At 41.9% G+C, this 26,143-nt stretch overlaps 1 pseudogene; it reads left to right on the top strand.

Annotated features, from left to right (window-relative positions):
- Positions 1-7,222: 7,222 nt before the first annotated feature.
- Positions 7,223-8,100, top strand: LOC138081870 (growth hormone-inducible transmembrane protein pseudogene; annotated as a pseudogene).
- The last annotated feature ends 18,043 nt before the right edge of the window (positions 8,101-26,143 follow it).

Genomic DNA, 26,143 nt, shown 5'->3' with positions numbered 1-26,143 from the left:
ACTTTGCTCTGGAGGAGGCTCTGGCTTGAGAGACTCTTGTGGCTGGTTTGGTCTTCTGTCCAGACCACTCAGATTTTCTCCGTAACAACAGCAAGGTTGTTTGGCTTTCTTATCATTCATGTGTTCACTGGAGTAGCACTTCTAATTTTCCTCAAGAACTTTTCCTTTGCATTCACAACTTGGCTGTTTGATGCAAGAGGTGCACTATTAAAGCCTATCTCAGTTTTGGACATGCCTTCCTCATGAAGCTTAATCATGTTTAGCTTTTGGTTTAAACTGAGATGCGTAACTCTTGATTTCACCTGAACACTTAGAGGCTACTGTAGGGTTGTTAACTGGCCAATACTGTTGTGTCTCAAACAGTAGAGAGGCCTGAGGAGAGGGAGAGAGGTGGGGGACTAGATAGTCCGTGGCACAAGCAGAACACACACTTTAGGACTCCCGTGGTGGTCCAGTGGTTAAGAATCTGCCTGCCAATGCAGGCAACACAGGTTTGATCCCTGGTCCTGGAAGATTCCACCACAACTGCTGAAGCCCACATGTCCTAGAGCCCATGTTCCTCAGTAAGAGAAGCCACAGTAATGAGAAACCCATGTACAGCAAGAAAGACCCAGTGCAGCTAAAACTTAATTATTTAAAAAAAAAAGCACATATTTATTGATTGCATTCTTAAATGAGCATGGTTCCCAATGCCCAAAACAATTACAATTTTTAAATTGAGGAACACTGTTGGCAGATCACCATAACAAATATGAAAGTAATTTTTAAAGTTTTATATCTTTTGACAATTACCAAAATGTGATGCAGAGACACTAAGTGAGCAAATGCTATTGGAAAAATGATACCAATAGTTGTTCAATACAGGGTTGCCACAAACTCCATTAGAAAAAAAGGATGAATAACATCTGGAAAAACACAAGTGCAATAAAATGAGGTATTCATGTATAATTTTTCAAAAAGTATTTACTTGCCTCTGGATTCAGCAACTATGGCCTAAATAGTTCAACGCTTCTAAAGAAAATTAAGCAGGATAAAAAAAAAAAATTTAAGTCTTAAGAGAATTAGGATCATGGCATCTAGTTCCATCACTTCCTAGCAAATAGATGGGGAAAAAATGAAAACAGTGGCAGATTTTATTTTCTTGGGCTCTAAAATCACTGTGGACGGTGACTGCAGCCATGAAATTAAAAGAAGCTTGCACATTGGAAAAAAAGCTGTGACAGACAAACCCAGACATCACATTAAAAAGCAGGAACATCTTTGATGACAAAGGTGAAAGTGAAATCCCTCAGCCGTGTCCGTTTCGTAGCAACCCCATGGACTGCAGCCCACCAGGCTCCCCCGTCCCTGGGATTCTCCAGGCAAGAACACTGGAGTGGGTTGCCATTTCCCTCTCCAGTGCATGAAAGTGAAAAGTGAAAGTGAAGTTGCTCAGTCGTGTCTGACTCTTAGTGACCCCATGGACTGCAGCCTACCAGGCTCCTCCATCCATGGGATTTTCCAGGCAAGAGTACTGGAATGGGGTGCCATTGCCTTCTCCAGGGAATCTTCCCAACCCAGGGATCGAACCCGGGTCTCCCACATTGTAGACAGACGCTTCACCTCCTGAGCCACCAGGGAAGTCCGTCTAGTCAAATCTGTGGTCTTTCCAGTCAGTCATAAAGAAGGCTGAATGCTGAAGAATTGATACTTTTGAACTGTGGTGTTGGAGAAGACTCTGGAGAGTCCCTTGGACAGCAAGGAGTTCACACAAGTCCTAAAGGAAATGAACCCTGAATATTCATTGGAAGGACTGATGCTGAAGCTGAAGCTCCAGTACTTTTGGCCATCTCATGTGAAGAGCTAACTCATTGGAAAAGACCCTGATGCTGAGAAAGATTGAAGGCAGAAGGGGATGACAGAGGATGAGACAGTTGGATGGCATCACCGACTCAAACTCTGGGAGATAGTGGAGGACAAGGAAACCTGGTGTGCTGTAATCCATGAGGTCTCAAAGAGTCAGAAATGACTGAGCGACTGAATAACAATAGAACTAGAAGAGTTGAAAAGGTAACGGGAGAAAAATTTTAAAAATTTAAAATTTAAAAATTTTAAAAAAAGAAAAGGTAATGGGAGATTTACCTGGCTAAAATCTGACAGAAGATTAAAACCTAGAGAAGCAAACATAGCACTCAAATCTAGGTTTGATGGCCTCACTGGACTAAGGGCACAGAAGCCAAAAATGTAGGTCCAATCCCCAGTGGAGACTCTGATACTCCATTGCTCCATTAAACTAATGGCTTGCAAAGGGCTACACTTTCCAGGTGAGGGATAACCTAGGTTCCTCATCTGGGTGGTTAAGTCAACTTCAATCTCAGAATTTAGATTAAGATAGTGCTAGAAAAAGTAATGGAGAAGGCAATGGCACCCCACTCCAGTACTCTTGCCCAGAAAATCTCATGGACGGAGGAGCCTGGAAGGCTGCAGTCCATGAGGTGGCTGAGGGTTGGGCGCAACTGAACAACTTCACTTTCACTTTTCACTTTCATGCATTGGAGAAGGAAATGGCAACCCACTCCATTGTTCTTGCCTAGAGAATCCCAGGGACGGGGGAGCCTGGTGGGCTGCCGTCTATGGGGTCGCACAGAGTCAGACACGACTGAAGCGACTTAGCAGCAGCAGCAGCAGCAGCAGCAGGAAAAGTAAAGGGCTTCAAGAGCTTGAAAGAATCAAATGAAAATCATTATTTCATCCTGGGTTTCTGATTGTTTCTACAAATATTTATTCAAACATAATGACCCATAAATAAAACCAGCACAAGTGAGAATCAGCACACACAGTGTACAATTCCAGGAATCATCAGGCCTCCATGCTTATCATGTTGAAATAATATATAAGCTTGAAAATACCTCCAGGGAAGAGGAAACTATAAAAACACGGCAGTAGATCTGATAAAGAATCAAACAGGATTTACACAAAACAGCACAATAAATGAAATTAAAAGCAAAAGATAGGTGGGTCTAACCACAGATTGGGCACAACTTAAAATACAGAACTGAAGGATGAATAAGAAGTAACAATCCAAAATGTAGTATGGAAAGACAAAAACAAGAAAATTGCCGTAGAGAACCAGTGACATTAAGGACACAGTGGATAGAGATAATATGTTTAATTGGAAGTTTAGAATATGAGGCAATATGGGGCTTCCCTGGTGGCTCAGTGGTAAAGAATCCACCTGCCAATGTAGAAAATGTGGGTTCACTCCCTGATCTGGGAAGATCCTACATGCCTCAGAGCAACTAAGCCGATGTGCCACAACTATTGAGCCCGCGATCTGAAGCCTCGAAGCCACAACTACCAAAGCCCATGTGCCCTAGAGTCCTGCAGCAAGAGAAGCCACCACAACGAAAAGCCTGCTCACCGCAACTAGAGTATTCCCTGCTCCCCGGAAACTACAGGAGAGCCCATGCAGCAACAAAGACCCAGCACAGAATAAAAGGCAATGAAGAGATAAATGGCTGACATTTTTTTCAGAAGCTTTGGAAGACAATCTACTGGTTCAGTATACCAACAAACTGTAAGTAACAAAAAATACTGAGAAATCTTTACAAAGATGCATCATGGTGAAACCAAAATATCTGACCACAAAGAGAAAATCCTTAATACAGCTATATCTAGATCCAACCACCAGTAAGCAGGAAATACGAGAAATAGAGACACGTGTTAAACTAGCATGAGGATGCAATGATCCAAATCTCGATTGTGGGAAATTCAGCTATTAGAATGTCCCACATCTTCAAAAAATAAATGACATAAATAACGGGGGAGTGGAGGTGGTTCAAATGGTAAGTAAGCATTTAAAGTGCAAATCACTATTTCTTTAATTATGACATAGTATGGGTTTCCCCGGTGGCTCAGTGGTGAAGAATCTGCCTGCCTGTGCAGGAGACAGGAATTCAGTCCCTTCTCTGGGAAGATCCCGTAGAGAAGGAAATAGCAATCCACTCCAGTATTCTTGTCTGGGAAATCCTATGGACATAGGAGCCTGGCAAGCTACAGTCCATGGGGTTGCAAAAGAGGGGAACATGACTGAGTGACTGAACAAGTATGGATTTTATGGAAAATGGAGACTGCCTCCCATATTTGGGAAATTCCCGTCATATAAGTCTTGGTGAGAAGCAAAAAGTACCACTTAACGTCCTACTGAAAAAAATCACCTTTCCAAGTCCTAGAGCTAAAGCTGGGAGATTGAAAAACATGCAGACCCCTGAGGCACTACTCATTCCTTCTGCTCTTATCTGCTCTTTCTGTTGCTCAGTTCTAAGTCCTGTCCAACTCTTTGTGAACCCACAAACTGCAGCACACCAGGCTTCCCTGTCTTTCACTATCTCCCGGAGTTTGCTCAAACTCACGTCCACTGAGTCAGTGATGCATCTCATCCTGTTGCCCCCTTCTCCTGGATTCAATCTTTCCCCACATCAGGGTCTTTTCCAATGAGTCAGCACTTCAAATGAGGTGGCCAGGGTTTTGGAGCTTCAGCATCAGTCCTTCCAATGAATATTCAGGACTGATTTCCTTTAGGATTCACTGGTTTGATCTTCTTGCAGTCCAAGGGACTCTCAAGAGTCTTCTCTGGTACCACAGTCTGAAAGCATCAATTCTTCAGCATTCAGCCAACTCTCACGTTCATTCAAGACTACTGAAAAAAACATAGCTTTGACCATACGGACCTTTGTCAGCAAAATGTTGTCTCTGCTTTTTAATATGCTGTCTAGGTTTGTCATAGCTTTATCTTCCAAGGAGTTCAGTTCAGTCTCTCAGTCATGTCCGACTCTTTGCAACCCCCCATGAACTGCAGCACGCCAGGCCTCCCTGTCCATCACCAACTCCTAGAGTCCACCTAAACCCATGTCCATTGAGTCAGTGATGCCATCCAACCATCTCATCCTCTGTAGTCCCCTTCTCCTGCCCTCAATCTTTCCCAGCATCAGAGTCTTTTCAAATGACTCAGCTCTTTGCATCAGGTGGCATCATTTAATTTCGTGGCTACAGTCACCATCCACAGTAACTCTGGAGCCCAGGAAAATAAAATCTGTCAATGTTTCCATCACTTCATGGCAAATAGATTCAGAAAAAAGTGGAAACAGTGACCGATCTACTCTTGTCCAAAGGGTCTGATCAGGCTTGTGTCTGCCTCCTTCCTGAGGAAGCCAGAGGTCCTATCTGAACAGCCTTCCTACAGCAGTGTCCCATGCCAGGGGGCTAGGCAGGAGTCCCAGACCAGTGCTATCTCCCGGGATATTGACACAGCGGCCAAGTTTCTTGGCACTGGAGCTGCCACAGTTGGTGTGGCTGGTTCAGGAGCCAGCATTGGAGTAATTTTTGGCAGCTTGATCACTGACTATGCCAGGAACCCGTCCCTGAAGCAGCAACTCTCCCCTGTGCCGTTCTGGGCTTTGCCGTGTCTGAGGCTAGGAGGGTCTTCTGTCTGATGGCCCCCTTCCTCATCTTCTTCACCATGCGAGATTCCTTGAGGTCACCTACTTATCCCTGCTGCTCAACTCCAGGCCATGCCCAGTGCTTTACCATTAAACACAGCATTTCTGGGACTTCCCTGGTGGTCCAGTGGTTAAGACTTCACCTTCCAATGCAGGGGATGAGAGCTCCATCCCTGACTGGGGAGCTAAAATCCCATATTCCTCCAGGCCAAAAAACCAAAACAGGACAGAAGCAATACTGCAACAAATTCAGTGAAGACTTTTTGTTAAAGTCTGGTCCATGGAATAAATTTTTAAAAAATAATAATATTGAAGAAAGGAACTACACATCATACATTGAGACACTTTGTAATTTTATCTCTAAAGAACACTGATCATAATTAAACTTTGTGTAAATAAAAATAAATAAATAAATGCAAAAAAATGGTCCACAGGAAAATAAGTCTTAAGAAAAAGTTTCTCTAAAAATAAAAAAACTTTCCCATCCTCTCTTACAGCCGGTGCACAGATTTATGACCTCAACCCTTATCAGTCAGAGTTCTCCTATAGCAGACGTTGAAACAGACAGAAGTGAATGGAATTGATTCAGTGGGATCAGTATTAGGACAGGTGGTCGCCGTGGTGGTACTCCTTTTCCAAGAGAGCAGTGGTGTATTAGCAGCAGCATCCAGATTCCAGCATTGATGGCGTCAGTGCTGAAAGCAGCAGGTTCGTGGACAGCAGGAGCGGCAGCAGGAGAAACAAGGGGAGCTTTCTGGAGCCCATTCTGCGGTGTGATTTTGGAAATAATTCCTGGATAAGAGTTCCCAGTGTGGCTTTCCAACTCTCCTAGAGAGTCTAAGTACTAAAATAGTCATTATTAAATTCACTTTTAGTTAAAAGAAAGAGAGGAAAGGATATATAACAGATGAATTAATGGAAGCCGTGCCAGAATAGCAGATTGAGGCCATCCAAGATCTCACTACTCCACAAAAGAAATGAGAACAGTGGCTAAAGTTGTCAAAATCAACTTCCTCAGAACTCTGGAAATAAAGTCTTGCAAGGATCCAAGGAGAGGTCTTTTGGCCTAAAACTCAACATTCAAAAAACAAAGATCATGGCACCTGGTCCCATCACTTCATGGCAAATAGGTGGGGAAACAATGGAAACAGTGAGAGACTATTTTCTTAGGCTCCAAAATCACTGCAGATGGTAACTGCGGCCATGAAATTAAAAGACGCTTGCTCCTTGGAAGAAAAGCTATGACCAACCTAGACAGCATATTGAAAAGCAGAGACATTACTTTGCCAACCAAGATCCGTCTAGTCAAAGCTATGATTTTTCCAGTAGTCATGTATAGATGTGAGAGTTGGACTGTAAAGAAAGCTGAGTGCCCAAGAATTGATGCTTTTGAACTGTGGTGTTGGAGAAGACTCTTGAGAGTCCCTTGGACAGCAAGAATATCAAACCAGTGAATCCTAAAGGAAATCAGTCCGGAATATTCATTGGAAGGACTGATGCTGAAGCTGAAACTCCAATCCTTTGGCCACCTGATGCAAAGAACTGACTCCTTGGAAAAGACCCTAATGCTGGGAAAGATTGAAGGCAGGAGGAGAAGGGGACGACAGAGGATGAGATGGTTGGATGCCATCACTGACTCGATGGACATCAGTTTGAGCAAGCTCCGGGAGTTGGTGATGGACAGGGAAGCCTGGCATGCTGCAGTCCATGGGGTCACAAGGAGTCGGACAGGACTGAATGACTGAACTGATGGGAAAGCTGGCCAAGAACTCAAGTAGGCAACTTTGGAACCATCATTGGAAAAACATTTAAAACTGGTCAGATGAGAAGATGTTTTTATGGCTGGAAGGGCTGCTGTTGGTCTTGGTGCTTTGTGCTTTGATGACTTGGGAATGTCTAATGAGATTGAAGCCATTGAAAAGGCTATAATTTGGCCTCAGTATGTGAATGAAGTCATTCCATTGTATGTGTTAACTCTTAGCAGGAAATATTGGCTTAACAGCTTCGTCTGCTTTGGCAGTGAACAAAACTCCTTCTCTCAAGAACTTCATGATGAAAGGCTCTTCAGTGTTGACTGGTGCAACTTTTGCAGCCATAACTGGAGCTGGAATGCTGGTACAGTCAGTATCATATTATTGGAACCCAGGCCCAAAACATCTTGCTTGGTTATTACTATAAGGTGTGATTAGTGGAGTGGTGGCTCCTCAAAATATTATGAGGGCCTGTTCTCATCAGAGCAGAGGGGTACACTGCTGGCATTGTGGGGGACCTTTCCACCTTGGCCGCATGTCCACCCAATGAGAAGTTTCTGAACATGAGAGCACCCTTGGACATGGGCCTAGATCTTTTCTTTGTGTTCTCACTGGGATCTGTGTTTCTTCCACCTACCATGGTGGCTGTTGCCACTGTATACTCGGTGGCAATTTATGGTAGATTAGTTCTTTTCAGCATGTTTCTTATGTATGATACACAGGAATCAATCAAGTGTGCAGAAGTAGTACCAGTGTATATAGTTCAAAAAGATGACCCTATCAACTCAATGCTGGGAATCTACATGGAGACATTAAATATATTTATGCTGGTTGTCAGTATTCTACCAACTGGAGGCAATAGAAAGAAGTGAAGTGACTCAGCTTCTGACTTCCTTAATACTTCAGATATCTGGCTTCATAGGGGAAGATTTTCCCTAAATAGGGGCTTCCCGGGTTGCACTAATGATAAAGAACCTGCCTGCCTCCATCATGCAGGAGATGTAAGAGACATAGTTTCAATCCCTGGGCTGGGGAGATCCCCTGGAGGAGTGTGTGGCAACACACTCCAGTGTTCTTGCCTGGAGAATCTCATGGACAGAGGAGCCTGGCAAGCTACAGTCCATAGGATTGCAAAGAGTAGGACAGGATGGAAGTGACTTAGCACACATGCAGACACATAGTTTGTGCAAGCAGCTTTCATTGAAGTTTAGAAGACAAGAACTTGCCAACATGTTTCAGGTGTTACAGCAATGTGATGCTTCAGGTCTGCTTTTTCTTCTGGAGAACAAATTCAGTAGTTCTTTTCCAAATAGCACACTCATTTCCAATTCTCATATTTGAATACTTCTAACATGTTCTGATGAATGTGAAAACCAGTTTGTGTTGCAGGAATTAAAGTGTTTTATCGATTTTTAAATTTATTTGGTTAAGTGAAATTTAGGAAACTTGTGTGCCTGCATTTTTTTTTTTTTTTTGAGTGTGGGATATTAACAGGTAATGTTATAAGTGATATAAGAGTTTGGTAAAAGGACAAGAGAGAAGCAAAGGGTCAGCTGTGGTCTTTCTGTGAATACTTAGAACTTGGAACATATGTAATTGTGGTGAGCCAGGGAGGGAGTCTGGATGTTTGAAAATAAGATATGGCTGTACATCTGCTAACTTATCAGAAGCATTGAGCAGAAAACAAAGACATAGACGATTCTCAGGACTCTCCTTACAACATAGATGTGGTCATGTTTGACTTCTTATTGTTTCACACTGTTAGGAGAGTCCATAATGTTAAATATATGGAGAATTCCTCTTACATAATATATATTAAAAACAAAAAAAGGACAAGAGGGCGGCAGAAGATGAGATGGTTAGACAGCATCACTGACTCCCCTTTGATGTGATCTTGAGCAAATTCTAGAAGATAGTGGAGGGTGGGGAAGTCTGGCAAGCTGTAGTCCATGGAGTTGCAGTCAGACATGACTTAGTGACTGAACAACAGCAATATATATTACATATGTGTGTTGAAGTCTTGAATCGTCTAGAACAAAATATCCTTAAAACACTCAGGAAAAAGTATTCAAAAATATTCAAATATTTCATATTCATATTCAAATATGAAAATTCTTGCATTTTTAAGTATACAAAGCAGACTCACAGATATAGAGAACAAATTAGTGGTTACCAGTGGGGAGGCGGAAGGGGCAGAGGCAATATGTGGGTAGGAGAGTAAAAGGTACAAGCTATCATGTATAAAATAAGCTGCAAGGATATATTGTATAATCCAGGAAATAATAGCCAATATTTTATAATAAGTATAAATGGAGCCTAATCTTTAAAAATTATACTGTGAATCACTATATTGTAATATATAATATCGAATATCAACTGTATATAAGTTAAGAAGTTATAACTATATAACTAAATTTAAAAGTATATAAACAATATGTGCATAATTGCTGAATAGTTTTGCAAATTTATTGAAATGTTTAAAGGAATACATGCTTGCCTTTCTCCTCTCTTCAAGTTTTAAAGCTTTTTATCAAAAAGCCTGTTTGTATTACACTTGAGATTATAAAAGCAGTTTTTCCCCTCAGATTTGGTTTCTTGAATTCCATCTCAGAGGAATCACTAAAAAAAGGAAGGCAAAGTGAGGCTTTTTTCATGAGCTGTATCAATCAAAAATGTAATGGTGATGGGGTGGGAGTTGGGAGGGAGGTTCAAGAAGGAGGGGACATACACAAACCTATGGCTGATTCATGATGATATACGTCAGAAGTGAACACAATATTGTAAAGCAATTATCCTCCAATTAAAAATAAAAAAAGAAACAATGAGTCTACAAAAAAAAGAAATGAAAAATGCTTTGTTCGAGTGTCGAATAGCAGAATTTTCCTTCTCTACTCCATAGACCATTACTTAACTCTCCTGTGCAATTTGTAAGTCTTTCTTTGATACAAGGGTTATTTTTGGAAGTTCTTATGAATCAAATAACTGTATGATTATTGAGATGGTTGGTGTTTTCTTTATTTTTAACTGGAGGATAATTGCTTTACAGTGTTGTGTTGGTTTCTGCCGTACACCAACTTGAATCAGCTCTAAGTATACATATGTCCCCTCCCTCTTGAACCTCCCTCCACCCATGGTTGGTGGTTTTGACAAGTATTTATTATAGTAATCCAGAAATAACTATTCTAACCATTTCAATTTACATAGGATGCTTATTTCTGAAATAATAAATGGGCCAGCCAGGAAAGAAAACAGATAAATTATATTTTATTAAAATTAAAAATGTTTGTGCTTCAAAGTACACCATCAAGTGAGTGAAAACAATCCACAGAATGGGAATATATTGCAAAACATATGTCTGATGAAAAATAAAAAACCTCATAACTGGAGTATTAAAGAAATACAACTCAAAGCTAGGGGGAAAGACAAATAACCCAATTTTAAGACTGGCAAAGAATCCAAATAGAAATTTTCACAAATAATATATACAAGTGGTCCAAAAGTACATGAAAAGATGCTGAACATCAGTACTCATTGCATGCATGCGTTATAATTCGCCTCAGTCATGTCCGACTCTTTGCAACCCTATGGACTGTAGCCCGCCAGGCTCCTCTGTCCATAGGATTCTCCAGGCAAGAATACTGGAGTGGGTTGCCATGCCCTCCTCCAGTGGATCTTTCTAACCCAGGGATCTAACCGGAGTTTCTTACCTCTCCTGCATTGGCAGGCAGGTTCTTTACCACTAGTGCCACCTGGGAAGCCCTCAGTAGTCATTCAGTTCAGTTCAGTTCAGTCGCTCAGTCATGTCCGACTCTTTGTGACCCCATGAATCACAGCACGCCAGGCCTCCCTGTCCATCACCAACTCTTGGAGTTCACTCAGACTCACGTCCATCAGTGAGTCGGTGATGCCACCCAGCCATCTCATCCTCTGTTGTCCCCTTCTCCTCCTGCCCCCAATCCCTCCCAGCATCAGAGTCTTTTCCAATGAGTCAACTCTTCGCATGAGGTGGCCAAAGTACTGGAGCTTCAGCTTTAGCATCATTCCTTCCAAAGAAATCCCAGGGCTGATCTCCTTCAGAATGGACTGGTTGGATCTTCTTGCAGTCCAAGGGACCCTCAAGAGTCTTCTCCAACACCACAGTTCAAAAGCATCAATTCTTCAGCACTCAGCCTTCTTCACAGTCCAACTCTCACATCCATACATGACCACAGGAAAAACCATAGCCTTGACTAGACGGACCTTAGTCGGCAAAATAATGTCTCTGCTTTTGAATATACTATCTAGGTTGGTCATAACTTTTCTTCCAAGAAGTAAGCATCTTTTAATTTTATGGCTGCAATCACCATCTGCAGTGATTTTGGAGCCCCAAAAATAAAGTCTGACACTGTTTCCACTGTTTCCCCATCTATTTCCCATGAAGTGATGGGACCAGATGCCATGATCTTCGTTTTCTGAATGTTGAGCTTTAAGCCAACTTTTTCACTCTCCTCTTTCACTTTCATCAAGAGGCTTTTTAGCTCCTCTCCACTTTCTGCCATAAGGGTGGTGTCATCTGCATATCTGAGGTTATTGATATTAAAGAAAGTTGAGTGTCGAAGAATTGATGCTTTTGAACTGTGGTGTTGGAGAAGACTCTTGAGAGTCCCTTGGACTGCAAGGAGATCCAACCAGTCCATTCTAAAGGAGATCAACCTTGGGTGTTCTTTGGAAGGAATGATGCTAAAGCTGAAATTCCAGTACTTTGGCCACCTCATGCGAAGAGTTGACTCATTGGAAAAGACTCTGATGCTGGGAGGGATTGGGGGCAGGAGGAAAAGGGGATGACAGAGGATGAGATGGCTGGATCGCAATCACCGTCTTGATGGACATGAGTTTGAGTGAACTCTGGGAGTTGGTGATGGACAGGGAGGCCTGGCATGCTGTGATTCATGGGGTCGCAAAGAGTTGGACACGACTGAGAGACTGAACTGAACTGAACTGTACATATGTTCCCTCCCTCCTGAATCTTCCTCCCACCTCCCACCCTTTTCCACCCCTCCAAGTTGTTACAGAGCCCCACTTTGAGTTCCTGAGTCATACAGCAAATTTCCGTTGGCTATCTATTTTACATGTTAGTGTATATAAAGCATTTTCTTTTTTATTCTTTAAAAATATTTATTTATCTTTGACTGCCGTCACCATCTTAGTCGTGGTGACATGCTCTCAAGTGGTAGCATGTGGGCTTAATCGCTTCTCAGCATGTGGAATCCTCCCCAACCTGGGATCGAACCCACGTCCCCTGCATTGGCAGGCAGACACCCAACCCCTCGACCACCATGGAAGTCCCCGTTAAAGTGTTTTAGTAACTGAAAAACCCACTTCGTTCACAATGCTCTTTAGTAGTGTGAAGCCGGGGTACTGTGTGTCTCACTGCTTTATTTGTCGCATGAATAAAGCGCGTGAAACACGAACTGCCTGAGATCATTTTCAAAGCTGGACGAGTCATAGATCTAGTGACCGGGAAACTGTGAGCAGGAACTCCTTACCTGGAGAGTCCAGTCAGTTTGGAAAAAATTTAACCAAAAATTGCGCAGAACTTGATACCTCTTCAACACAGTGAAGGAGGATTGGAAGACAGAGACACAAGCAAAGATGTCTAAGTTTGCTTCATGGAAAAAGCTTTCTAAATTTCATCACAAACTGTTCAATTCATCCTCTGGTATTCATGAAATATCAGAAGTAAATGAAATAAGGGCCTTGTTACAATTTTTCAAGTTTCTTTATTGGTGACATACTTTTCTCTTACACTGAGATTCAACCTGATGCTGGGAAAGATTGAAGGCAGGAGGAGAAGGGGACGACAGAGGATGAGATGGTTGGATGGCTTCACCTACTGGATGGACATGAGTTTGAGCAAGCTCCGGGAGTTGGTGAAGGACAGGGAGACCTGGCGTGCTGCAGTCCATGGGTCGCAAAGAGTCGGAAACGACTGAGCAACTGAACTGAAATGAAGTGTATGTACCTAGTAATCCACGACATTATTTTACAATGTTTTATAATGTTTATAATCTTTGTATAATTTTATAATGTTTTGTTTTAGAAGGTACATTTTTTTCATTCAAAGTAATCTTGAATGTATCTTAGAATCTTTATTTGGAAGAAGAAAATCGACCTTTTGATATCATAAACAGATAAGGCCACATCAAGTGAATTATTATTTTTGAGGGTATGTAATACAATACTAATTTCTTTTCTCTGACTTAACCAGTTCTAAGTTGAAATATTTAACATGCTTGGGTCAGACTTTATCAGATTCAGATCTGTATTAATAAGAATGTTGACCTTTAGAAAATAAAACTTAAAAATTAACAAAAGAGTGAAATCTTTTGACAAAATTTAGGTATGCAAAATTATGACTGGGAAATTTTTATTTGGTAGAAATTATGATCATAAAAAGAAATTATAGGGAATTTCCTGGTGGAACAGTGGTTAGGACTCTGCACTTTCACTGCTGAGGGCCTGAGTGCAATTCCTAGATAAGGAATTAAGATCCCACACGAGGCCAAACAAAGACAAAAATTATAGTGGCAAAATTTTCAGTGGTAAAATTAGATATGGGCAAGATGTGACCAAATCTTCAGAACAAAGAATTGATTCTGATTAAATAATTTCAGAGAAATAGAAATAAAATGAAAAACACTGAAAATGGATTTCCTGCTCTCCATATCAAATTAAGCAAAGATTTAAATTTACTTTATATTTAGCTACAGGAAAAAAATTGATAATTCATCAGAGTATCATTCTATTAAAACATTTTTATTGATAAAATATGTAATAAAAATTTACTAAGCACAAAACAGCAGCATAAAAAGCACTAAATTTCATATTAGATGTGCGTTGGGGAAAGGGGTGAATGGGTTAGAAAATACTATTTTCATTTGTTAATTTTTCCTTTTGTCTGTATTTCCCCGTGACAATTTTGTGAAATAAATTCAAAAATATACTTCTTACAATTCAGATGTATAGGGAAAAAACAAGTTTTGGGGGTTTTGTTTTACTTTCATACTAGACCTTTTATTTAGTAGAAATATGGCATTGGAGTCCATGCTGACATTCTGAGATTCTGCAACTTATTTTTCCAAAGCAAGATTTTAGCCACAAAGTAAATTATCCTAGGACTGTACCATAATGCTTTTGTTACCCCATTGATTTATAATTAAGTTTGTGTGGTCAGTTACCCACTAATAAAATAACCCTGTGGGGTATAACAGATGGGTTTTCTCAAGCTAAAACTATTCTGACTTTCCTCTTAGTTAATGGAAGAGAAAATTATTAAATATCTAATCCAATTTTTGTCTACCCCAATAACCTAAATGGTCCATTTAATCCTCCAAGAATGGAAACCATGCCTGTGGAATATTTAAAGTAGAAAAAGAAAACTGCTATCGGAACTAGAGTAATCATCTTTAGATATTTCAAGGACTGTTATGTGGAGGCATAATTATATTTATTCTCTGTAACCAAAGACTGGGACTGGGATACATAAAATCACGGAAAGGGAGATTCTACTCTGTTTAAGAAAGAACTAATATTTGGAGCTGTCCGCAAATTGAATGGGGCTTCCCTCATGGCTCAGCTGGTAAAGAATCCACCTGCAATGCAGGAGACCCTAGTTCAATTCCTGGGTCGGGAAGATCCAGTGGAGAAGGGATAGGCTACCCACTCCAGTATTCCAGGGCTTCCCTTGTGGCTCAGTAGGTAAAGAATCCACCTGCAATGCGGGAGACCTGGGTTTGATCCCTGGGTTGGGAAGATCCCCTGGAGAAGGGAAAGTTTACCCACTCCAGTATTCTGGTCTGGAGAATTCCATGGACTGTATAGTCCATGAGGTTGCAAAGAGTTGGACACAACTGAGCAACTTTCACTTTCAGGAGTTGAATGACTGCTTATGAAACATGAGATTTACATCATCAGGAATAGTCAAGCTGAGGTTCTGGGGTGTTGAAAGAAGCGTCTTTGGTTGAGATCAGATCCTTGAGATCAGTCACAGGGAAATTGTTACCTGTGGTTTAAGGAGGGCCAGTGTTTGCAGTTTCAGAGTTAGTCCTTCAATGATGTCTGTTTCAGCTACTTGCAGTTCACTGATGTTAGCTGAAGTGGAAAGACAGGAACAGAGTTTCGGCACAAATACCTCCTTGGAAGCATGTTTTGCAGGAGAAAATCACCATGTCTGTTAATACAAAAAAAAAAAAGAGGATTAAAAAGACCACTGGTCTGATAGTCTTAAAAATGTCTTCAATTTTTGAGAATCCAAGGTTCTGCATTTGGAAACCTGTGTGGCTTCAGTCTGAAGAAATGGTTGGAGACAGCTGGCAGAGGTTGAGGGAAGAAAGAGGAAAGAGCTGGTGTCTGAAGTAAAGAGTGATTTGGTCACATGTGAGTCCTCAAGAGGGAAAAGTGGAAACTGGGTTAATAAACAAACCAGCCAAGGCAGAGACAGAAGGTGGAGTTTGGTCACCAGGAAGAAAGCCAGAGACTAACTTTTGGAAATAGAGTTCAACGAAACCAAGACCCCTCATGGTCTCGACCCAGCCAATCTTTCCAAGTGTCATCCCCACCTCTCCTTGTCAACACCAGACTCTCTGCAGCTCCTTGAACACAGGGAGCCCTCTCTCTACACACGCAGGCCCCTCTGCCTGCAACACCACTTCCTCCCTTATCTACCTGGGGTTCACAGTCTTTCCTCTAGACAGAGCTCACAATCAGCTCCTCTGTCAGGTCTTCCCAGGCCTCTCCAGATGGGAGAAGAGACTTGATCCTCTGTGTTCCAACAGCGCCCTCCACATAAGGATGAACTACCCATGGCCTGTAGCCCACCAGGCTCCTCTGTCCATGGGATTCTCCAGGTAAAAATACTGGAGTAGGTAGCCATTCCCTTCTCCAGGGGATCTTCCCGATCCAGGGATTGAACCTGGGTCTCCTGCATTGCAGGCAGATTCTTTACCATCTGAGCCACCAGGGAAGCCCAATATAATTATTGTCAAGATGTCTGACTCTCTCAGTAGACCATGAGCCCCTTGAAGCTAAGAGCCATGTCCTGTTGATTTTTCTGTCACCAGAATTTAAATCGTGTCAAGCACATGTTTGTACCTCAATAGATATATGGCGAATGAGTAAGTGAATGAGTGAATGAGTCCAAGTGCAGCAGCACAGCTGAGCTCACTCTGTGGATGCAGATGCTCGGTTCCTCTGGTTCACCAGCAAGAGCAAGCTCTCACATGATAGCTGAGTAGCTGCAACTATGAGATCAAAATATTCCTGGGATAGAGAGCCAGACATGCCGTTATAAGCATTCTCATATTACCCTGAAATCCTCTAGAGACCCTGGCACAGTGTTTTGTCTAATAAATATGATGATGTGCACTATATGTATATGTATCTGTTCAAATTAGTGCACAAGTATATGAATAAATGAATGAAAACCTCCAAAATTTAAAGAAAATGATCCATAAGATTAATTAAGCCAGTGAGAAGAATATCTGCTGTGAGTACGACAGCAAGACACTCCAAGGCAAAGTGAGGTGATCTTACTTTGAGTGACATATTTTCACCTTTGCCATATTTTACTGGTTGCAGAAGCAAATGAGAAGTCCTACCACACTCAAGTGTAACTGATTACACAAAGGCATGGATGTGAGAAATGATTTCCTACCCAGCTTCAGAGAAGTGGTTTCTGAGAACCACATCCCACCTTTACCTTAACTTTGTCATTTCCAAGAAACAAGCCTGTTCATTTTGGCAGGCTAGATCTAAGTATATTATATTATTTGTTTATTTTTGGTTGCGCTGGGTCTTTGTTGCTGGGCGTGGGCCTTCTATTGTTGCTGCAAGTTGGGTCTTGCAGAGTGATGACTTCCCATAGTGGTGGCTTCTCTTGTTTTGAAGCACAGGCTCTCGGGGCTCGGCTCAGTAGTTGTGGCACACTGAATTAGTGGCCCTGCGGCATGTAGGATCTTCCCTGACCAGGGACTGAACTCGCATCCCCTGAGATGGAAGACAGATTCTTAACCACTGGAACACCAGGGACACCCTGGCAGGCCACAACTGATGCTGTCACATTTACCTACAACCCTGGATCACAATAAACTGTGGAAACACACTTAGATATGCCGATGACACCAACCTTATGGCAGGAAGTGAAGAACTAAAGAGCTTCTTGAAGAAAGTGAAAGAAGAGAATGAAAAAGTTGGCTTAAAGCTCAACATTCAGAAAACTAAGATCATGGCAAGATCAAAACTAAGATCCGGTCCCATCACTTCATGGCAAATAGATGGGGAAACAGTGGCTGACTTTATTTTGGGGGGCTCCAAAATCACTGCAGATGGTGATTGCAGCCATGAAATTAAAAGATGCTTACTCCTTGGAAGGAAAGTTATGACCAACCTAGACAGCATATTAAAAAGCAGAGACATTACTTTGTCAACAAAGGTCCTTCTAGTCAAGGCTATGGTTTTTCCAGTAGTCATGTATGGATGTGAGAGTTGGACTATAAAGAAAGCTGAGCACAGAAGAATTGATCCTTTTGAACTGTGATGTTAGAAATCCAACCAGTCCATCCTAAAGGAGATCAGTCCTGGGTGTTCATTGAAGGGACTGATGTTGAAGCTGAAATGGCCACCTGATGCGAAGAGCTGACTCATTTGAAAAGACCCTGATGCTGGGAAAGATTGAAGGCAGGAGGAGAAGGGGACGACAGAGGATGAGATGGTTGCAGCAGCAGGAGCAGCATGCTGAATCTGGACTTTTATTATCTCTTTGGGCTTCAGAGACATGCTGATTTTTTGAGTAAGCAGGAAGGGCAACTAATCCTTGGGGTTAGGGACCAAAACTCTTGTAAGTTCTATTTTTATTTTTGACCAAATGTCAGCCAACTTCTCATGGGTTGTCTGCTAATAAACTTGCACTACTTTCTGACATAGCTTCACAGAAGATGGTTTGGAATTGTACTGGCTACTCTGCGGAACTTTGACCTAAATAAGATGGTTCATTTTAGAGACACCTTAGAATAAAAAAGAAAGAGAAAACAACTCTGTCTTGAAGGGACTGTCTATCTTAGCCGTCTGAAAGATCATTTAGTTTAAAGGAAAACTTCTTCCCTCCTCAAACATCCTTCATGTCCATTCTGAGGGGATTAATATTGGTTGTTTTATTCTATAATTTGATAAAATTGTCAACAGTTTGAGTTACTGTTTAAATAAGTTAAAAGGATTTGTGTGTGTGTTTTGAAACGGTTTTTTTTTTTCTCTCTCTCTCTTTCTTTCTCTCTGCACCAAGTTTTAGTTGTCTCATGTGGGATCTAGTTCCCTGACCAGGGACTGAACCCAGGCCACCTGCATTGGAAGCATGGAATCTTAACCACTGGACACTAGGGAAATCACAAAATGGGCTTTTCTAAATCTAATTTTTTCCCTCTTTTTGGAACCGAAATATTATTAGGTGTTCTCCAATGATGATTTTATGTTTGTCTAAAGCTTATTCCCTTTCCCTTTTTTCCCTTCTGTCTCCTCCTTCTTTGCTCCTCTCTCTTAAAGGTGAATTGATGAGAAAGGAAACAAAGCCATCAATATTCAGAAGTACTGTCTGTGATCAAACTGGTGATGGGTTAAGTCTCTGGGTATACATGAAAACACGTGCAATCCATAATTGCCGAGTGAGTGAAGGAGCAGAATGTTTCAGGAAGGGCACTGTACTGGACATCAGGAGCCAAGGGCTCTAGTCCAGCTCAGACAGTTCATGAGTGACTGTCAGCAGGACAATTGGCCTCCTGGCCTCATTTTCCTTATCTGCAAAGAGGGAGGCTCAGACCAGCTGATCTCTGATCTCTCTTCTGCTCTCACGTTTTGCCTCTTTGCGTTGCATGATCTCTATCACACTGATGCACTGAAGATTTTTCTACTTTTTTTTTTTTTTTTAATTTTGGCCACATCACAAAGCATGCAGGATCTTAGTTCCCCAACCAGGCATCAAACCCATGCCCCCTGTCGTGGAAGCATGGAGTCTTCTCCACTGAACCATGGTGGAAGTCCCTTTTCTTTTTTTAATAATTTATTTTTAGCTGTGCTGGGTCTTTGTTGCTGCAGGCAGGCTTTCTCTCTAGTTGTGACACGCAGGCTTCTCATTGGGGTGGCTTCTCTTGCTGTGGAGCACGGGCTCTAGGCCAGGGGCTTCAGTCGTTGCAGCTCTCAGGCTCTAAAGCACAGGCTCAATGTGTGCTGCACCCAGGCTTAGCTGCTCCACAGCATGTGGGATTTCCCCAGATTGAAAATCTGGGATTTTCTGGGATCGAACCTGTCTCCTGCATCGGCAGTCAGATTTTTTTACCCCTGAGCCATCAGAGAAGCTCTGCTTTCTTTCCTTAGGTTTCAAATTTTGGATTCAAATATCTCTTTTTTAAAGAAATTTTACTTATTTCGGCCACAAGAGGAACATGTGAGAACTTAACTTCCTGGATCAGGGATCAAACCCATGTCCCATGCAGTGGAAGTGTGCAGTCTTAACCACTGGGGCACCAGGGAAGTCCCTCTCTTTGTTTCTTGTACCTCATTTCTTCCTTCTGGGTTCAATTTTTTTCATCATTAAGCTGAGATAATCACATCAATATCTGAAAAGAGTGAACTTTGGGGGATAAAAAGGAACAATATCGGGGAGTTTGGGGCAGGCTTCCCCAGAACGTGCTACTTTTGCATGTGGATTATTTTGAGCTGAAGATAATCAAGGCCCAGCAGAGTCAGGAAGACCTTTCTTTTTAACCTTCTCCTTGACTGTCTAAGAGTTTAAACAGGGGGCCTGAACCAGGAAAAGAGTAATTACCAGAGATAACTTTGTAATATCAGAAGGACTTATCTGCACGTCAGAGTAAACGTTTACTCTCCTCTTCATCCTATGACTTGTCTTCCTCCACGCTAAGGGCCCACACCCTACCACCTTCTTAGCTTAGAATAGTATGTAAGCCTCAGTGGCCCCTGAGCCTCATGTCTTTAGGGCTACTCTGGTAGCTCTGCTGGTAAAGAATCTGCCTACAGTGCAGGAGACCCATTCAATTCCTGGGTCAGGAAGATCCTCTGGAGAACGGATAGGCTACTCACTCCAGTATTCTTGGGCTTTCCGGGTGGCTCTGATGGTAAAAAAAAATCTACCTGTAATGTGGGAGACCTGTGCTTGAACCCTGGGTTGGGAAGATCCCCTGGAGGAGGAGTGTTCTTGCCTGGAGAATCCCCCTAGACAGAGGAGCCTGGCGGGCTACAGTCCATGGGGTCACCAAGGGTCAGACACGACTGAGTGACTAAGCACAGCACAGCATTCATGTCTATATGGGCATCCTGAACATACAAAGTTGTGTTTGTTTTCCTTCTGTTAATCTGTTTTACATCAGTTAATTAGTATTCCAGCCAACAAACTTAGAAGCGAAGAAGAAAAAGCTTTTCCTCTCCAAGTACATAATAATAAAATGTTGATGGATCCAATTTAATGAATGATGCTGGAGCAACTGGACCTTGATGGGCAAAAAGGCCGATAAACAGAATTGCAACCTAAACCTCACAGCTTATGCAAAAATAAACTCAAAATTAGTCAGACTTATACAAAAAGCATGAAACTTTTAAACAAATATATAGGAGAAAATCTTTGGGAACTCAGGCTAGGCAAAGCCTTCTTGAGCTTGATACCAAAAAGCACAACTGACAAATTGGACTCTTCAAAATGAAAACTTTTGTTCTGGGAAAGCACCTAGGAAGAAGATGAAAAGACAAGATACAAACTTGGATAAATATCTGCAAGCCACACAAAGGTAAAAGGACAAGTACTTAGAATATATCGAGTCGGTTGAAAGGTTGTTCAGGTTACCTGAACAAAAAGGTTGTTTCTGAACAACCTTTTGGCCAACTCAACATAAAGATTATAAATACCACAGTTCAGTCATAAAAGATAAAGAACTGAGGAGTTCCCTGGTGGCCCAGTGGTTAGGATTCGAGGTTTTCATTGCCATGCCCCAGGTTCAATCCCTGGTTGGAGAACTGAGATTCCATAAATGCATCAGTGTGTGTGGGGAGTGGGTCTTAGAGAAAGGGTAATAAATTAGAATATGAGCAAAAGACATCATGGTATTGTGATTTATAAGATTTTTGTCCCTTCCTGGCACATAATTCCTAAAACACTTGTAATTTTCTAGCTGAACAGAGCAATAGCAGCATCTTTTGTTACAATACTTTTGTTTGTTTGTTTCTGAAATAGCTTTAGAGCAATAAAGCTGAAATATGTGTCTTCTGTTATTCATAAAAATTCCCTTTCCCCCATCGGTGTACGATAATAAAGTGATTTTTGGAAAACTCCTAGATAATCATGTGATGGGAGCTAGTTGTCGGGGAACCAACCATTTGATTAGATAGCTAGAACTTTTGCCCATCTCCTGATCTCCAAGGAGGGGAGAGGGGCTGGAGGTTGAATTCCTCAAAAAAGACTAATGATTAAATTGACCACACCTACGAGAGAAGGCCTCCATACAAACCCAAAAGGACAAGGTCAGGGGAGCTTCTGGGTTGGTGGAAACATAGAGATGCTGGGAGAGCGATGCATTCAGAGGAGGGTCGGATGCGCTGTGTTTCACCCCATACCTTGTCCTGTGCATCTCTTCCATCTGGTTGTTCCTGAGTCATATCCTTTTATACTAAACGGGTGATCAAGTAAACTGTTTTCCCGAGTCCTGTGAGCCACTCTAGCAAACTAATGGAAACGGAGAAAGGGTTGTGGGAAACTCTGATTTACAGCTGGTTGGTCAAAAGAATAGGTAAACACCTGGACTTACAACTGGCATCTGAAGTGGCCAGGGGCAGCCTTGTGAGTCTGAGCCCTTAGCCTGTGGGATCTGATGCTTAACTCAGATTTTGACACTGAGTTAAACTGTAAACACCCAGCTGGTGTCAGGAGGAACTGAGAACTGCTTGGAGTTGAGGAAAAAACCACGCACCTCTGGTCAAAGTGTTGTGAATGTAAGTAAAGAGGAAATAAGGCTGTTTTTTTCCATTAGATTGAGTGCGAGAGCTGTTGTGAACTGTTTAAGTGTGAGAATAGTGGAAGTAGGGTAGAGTAGAAACACAAGGAGTGCTTTCCCTTTAAACACATACAGACATTTCACTGAAGTGGGTATCAGTTCAGTTGATCAGTTGTGTCCAACTGTTTGCAACCCCGTGGACTGCAGCACTCCAGGCCTCCCTGTCCATCACCAACTCCTGGAGCTTGCTCAAACTCATGCCCATTGAATCAGTGATGCCATCCAACCATCTCATCCTCTTTCGTCCCCTTCTCCTCCTGCCCCCAACCCTTCCCAGCATCAGGGTCTTTTCCAAGGAGTCAGTTCTTCGCATTAGGTGGCCAAAGTATTGCAGTTTCAGCTTCAGCATCAGTCCTTCCAATGAATGTTCAGGACTGATTTCCTTTAGGATGGACTGGTTGGATCTCCTTGCAGTCCAAGGGACTCTCAAGAGTCTTCTCCAACACCACAGTTCAAAAGCATCAATTCTTCAGTGCTCAGCTTTCTTTATAGTCCAACTCTCACATCCATACACGACTACAGGAAAAATCCTAGCTTTGACTAGATGGACCTTTGCCGGCCAAGTAATGTCTCTGCTTTTTAATATGGTGTCTAGGTTGGTCATAGCTGTTCTTCCAAGGAGCAAGTATCTTTTAATTTCATGGCCGCAGTCACCATCTGCAGTGATTGTGGAGTCCAAGAAAAGAAAGTCTCTCACTGTTTCCATTGTTTCCTCATCTATTTGCCATGAAGTGGTGAAACTGGATGCTATGATCTTAGTTTTCTAAATGTTGAGTTTTAGGCCAACTTTTTCACTCCTTTCACTTTCATCAAGAGGCTCTTTAGTTCTTTTTTGCTTTCTGCCATAAGGGTGGTGTAATCTGTGTATCTGAGGTTAATATTTCTCCCAGCAATCTTGATTCCAGCTTATGCTTCATCCAGCCCAGCATTCCACATGATGTACTCTGCATATAAGTTAAATATGCAGGGTGACAATATACAGCTTTGACGTACTCCTTTACCAGTTTGGAACAAATCTGTTGTTCCATGTCCGGTTCTAACTGCTGCTTCTCAACCTGCATACATATTTCTCAGGAGGCAGGTAAGGTGGTCTGGCATTTCCATTTCTTTAAGAATTTTCCACATTTTGTTGTGATCCACACAGTTAAAGACTTTGGTATAGTCAATTAAGCAAATGTTTTTCTGGAACTCTCTTGCTTTTTTGGAGAAGGCAAATAATCACATGAAAAGATGTATGATGTCACCAGACATTAGGAAATGCAAATTAAAACCACAATGAGAGATCACTACATACCTCTCAGGATGGTTGAAATAAATAATGATAATATCAAATACTGGTAAAGATGCAGAAGTGCATCATTAGAGTGTTGGTGACAATGTAAAATGGTATAGTCACCCTGAAAAAGTTTGGCAGTTTTTATAAAACAAAACATGCACGTACTGTTTGAATCAGCAATTACACTCTTGGGTGTTTATTCCAAAGAAATGAACATTTATGTTCATAGAAAACCTGTACATGAATGTTCTTAGCAGCTTTACTTATTGTAATCCTAAACTGAAAATTGCTCAGATGAACTTGAACAGCTGAATGGTTTAAATAAACTGTCCTGCATTCACATCAGGGGATACCATGCAACAGTAAAAAGGAATAAACTTAAAAAAAAATCTGCTGTGCTTGGTCTTAGTTGTGGCATATGGGATCTTTCTAGCTCCCTGACCAGGGATCAAACCTGGGCCCCCTGCTTTGGGAGTGCTGAGTCTTAACCACTGGACCACCAGGGAAGTCCCATGAACATAAAACTTGAGCGATGCAAAATGGTAAAGTCTGATTATCTCCAACCCTATAAAACAGAACTTCTTTCTTATGATAAAAATAGCCATATATACTCAGGAATTTCTTTTAGGAATTTCAAACTGGAGAGAACTAGATCTGCAGTGTTGTTTTTATAGTATAACTGATCAGTAAATATTAGGTAGCCACGAAAACTTTAGCTATGAAGATTATGCAGCAACGCAGGAAATATATATGGCATAATATCTGATGAAAAAAGGAGAACATGCAGTTTCACTGTTAGAAGTCCACATATAAGAGAAAAATCACATGAAACATATCAAAATGCTCAGTGGTTATATTAGGAAGGTAGTCACATGAATGATTTCTTTCCTTTCCTTTCATTGCTTTTCAGATTGAATAAGATTATTTTTAATGACTAAAAAAAATTACAACTGGATTGTATATAGTGACCACTGCATTTTTCTTCTCAAATCTCCCAAGAGTTTGGATAGAGTAACTAAATAATCCCTCAGCCTTGGGTCACTTCCTTTCTTTTCTGACAGAATTAGTTATTAGATTAGATTAGTGAAATGTTGTAGACATAATATATCCTGACTTCTGCTTAGCATTTAATAAATCTTTGCTTTTGGTGAAGGTTCTTTGGGTCATAATAACAAATGTGCTGATTTGGCTCATGCAAAGTGTGAATCTTGGGGAACAGGACCATTGTATATAATTCAAGGGAGGAAGTTCAACTGAGGACAGAAGTCAGTGACTAGTATGTGATGAAGAACCAAGGCAGATACCATCTTTCAGGACCACGTGGCCTCTGGTTCTTTCTATACGTCTGCTCATTTTTTCTCTCTCTCTTCCTTCACACTCAAAACCTATCTTCTCAGCTTCTCTGATCGACATGGTGCAAACGGCTGCTCACTCTCATAATCAGATTTCCCCCTAGCTCTAGCCCGCTAGTCAAATGCTTAGAGACGTAGTATTCTAATTTACATTCAATTTTAATTCCCAGGAGAGAAAATCTAATTGATCAGTGCATCAAGTGTTTACCCCAGCTTTAATTTTGGCATTGGAGGTGGGGGTGGGGATTGTATAATATAAATTTGGCTGCAAAGGGGCCACCCTTGGTTGAGGAGAGGGTTTAGAGAAAGGGGCCTTGGTTTGGCAGACAACTTAAAAGGTATTTACCACTTGGGTTTTTTATTAATTTATTGGACTGTGCTGAGACTTCATTGGTTTTGTGCAGGATTTCTTGAGTTATGGCGAGCAGGGGCTACTCTTCGTTTGGAGTGTGGGCTTCTCATTGTGGTGGCTTCTCTTGTTATGGAGCACAGGCTCTAGGCAAGTGGACTTCAGTAGTTGCTCAGGAGGGCTTCCCTGGTGGCTCAGAGGGTGAGGAATCTGCCTGCAATACAGGAGACCCAGGTTCTATCCCTGGGTCAGGAAGATCCCCTGGAGGAGGGAACGGCTCCCACTCCAGTATTCTTGCCTGGAGAACCCCATGGACAGGGGAGTCTGGTGGGCTAAAGTCTAAGAGCCAGACACGACTTAATGACTAAAACACCACCACTAGGCTCAGTTGCTGTGGTGCATGGACCTAGTTAGTTAGTGCCATGTGGAATCTTCCTGGACCAGGGATTGAATTCCAGGGATTGTTCCTTACATTTGCAACTGGATTCCCATCCACTGCGCCAATGGGGAAGTCCACCATCTGGGTTTCTCATGAGTCCTCAGCATCAACTGGAGAAACAGGAGTTGGCTGAATACATAAGAAGGTATATTGTTGCTGGGGTCCAGCCCCAGTGGATCCAGGGTAATTTGAAGTGCGGACGACGTGGCGAGGAAAAACTTATTTATTTAGAAATATAAAGAGAGATTAGGAAAGAATAGTGTAGTAGGAAAATGAGTGGTGAAAAGATGCTGAATAACTTGGTTTACGTGGAGAACTAATAAAACCGCAGGACAAGAGATTTGCACCATCTATGTTAGGCCACCAGCGCCCGTTTGAACAGCGGAGGGTGCCCTGCCTTGGGCTCCCTCTCT

This window comes from Capricornis sumatraensis, chromosome 7 (genome assembly GCF_032405125.1).
Source record: "Capricornis sumatraensis isolate serow.1 chromosome 7, serow.2, whole genome shotgun sequence".
NCBI lineage: Eukaryota > Metazoa > Chordata > Mammalia > Artiodactyla > Bovidae > Capricornis > Capricornis sumatraensis.
This window is presented reverse-complemented; position numbering and strand designations above follow the sequence as displayed.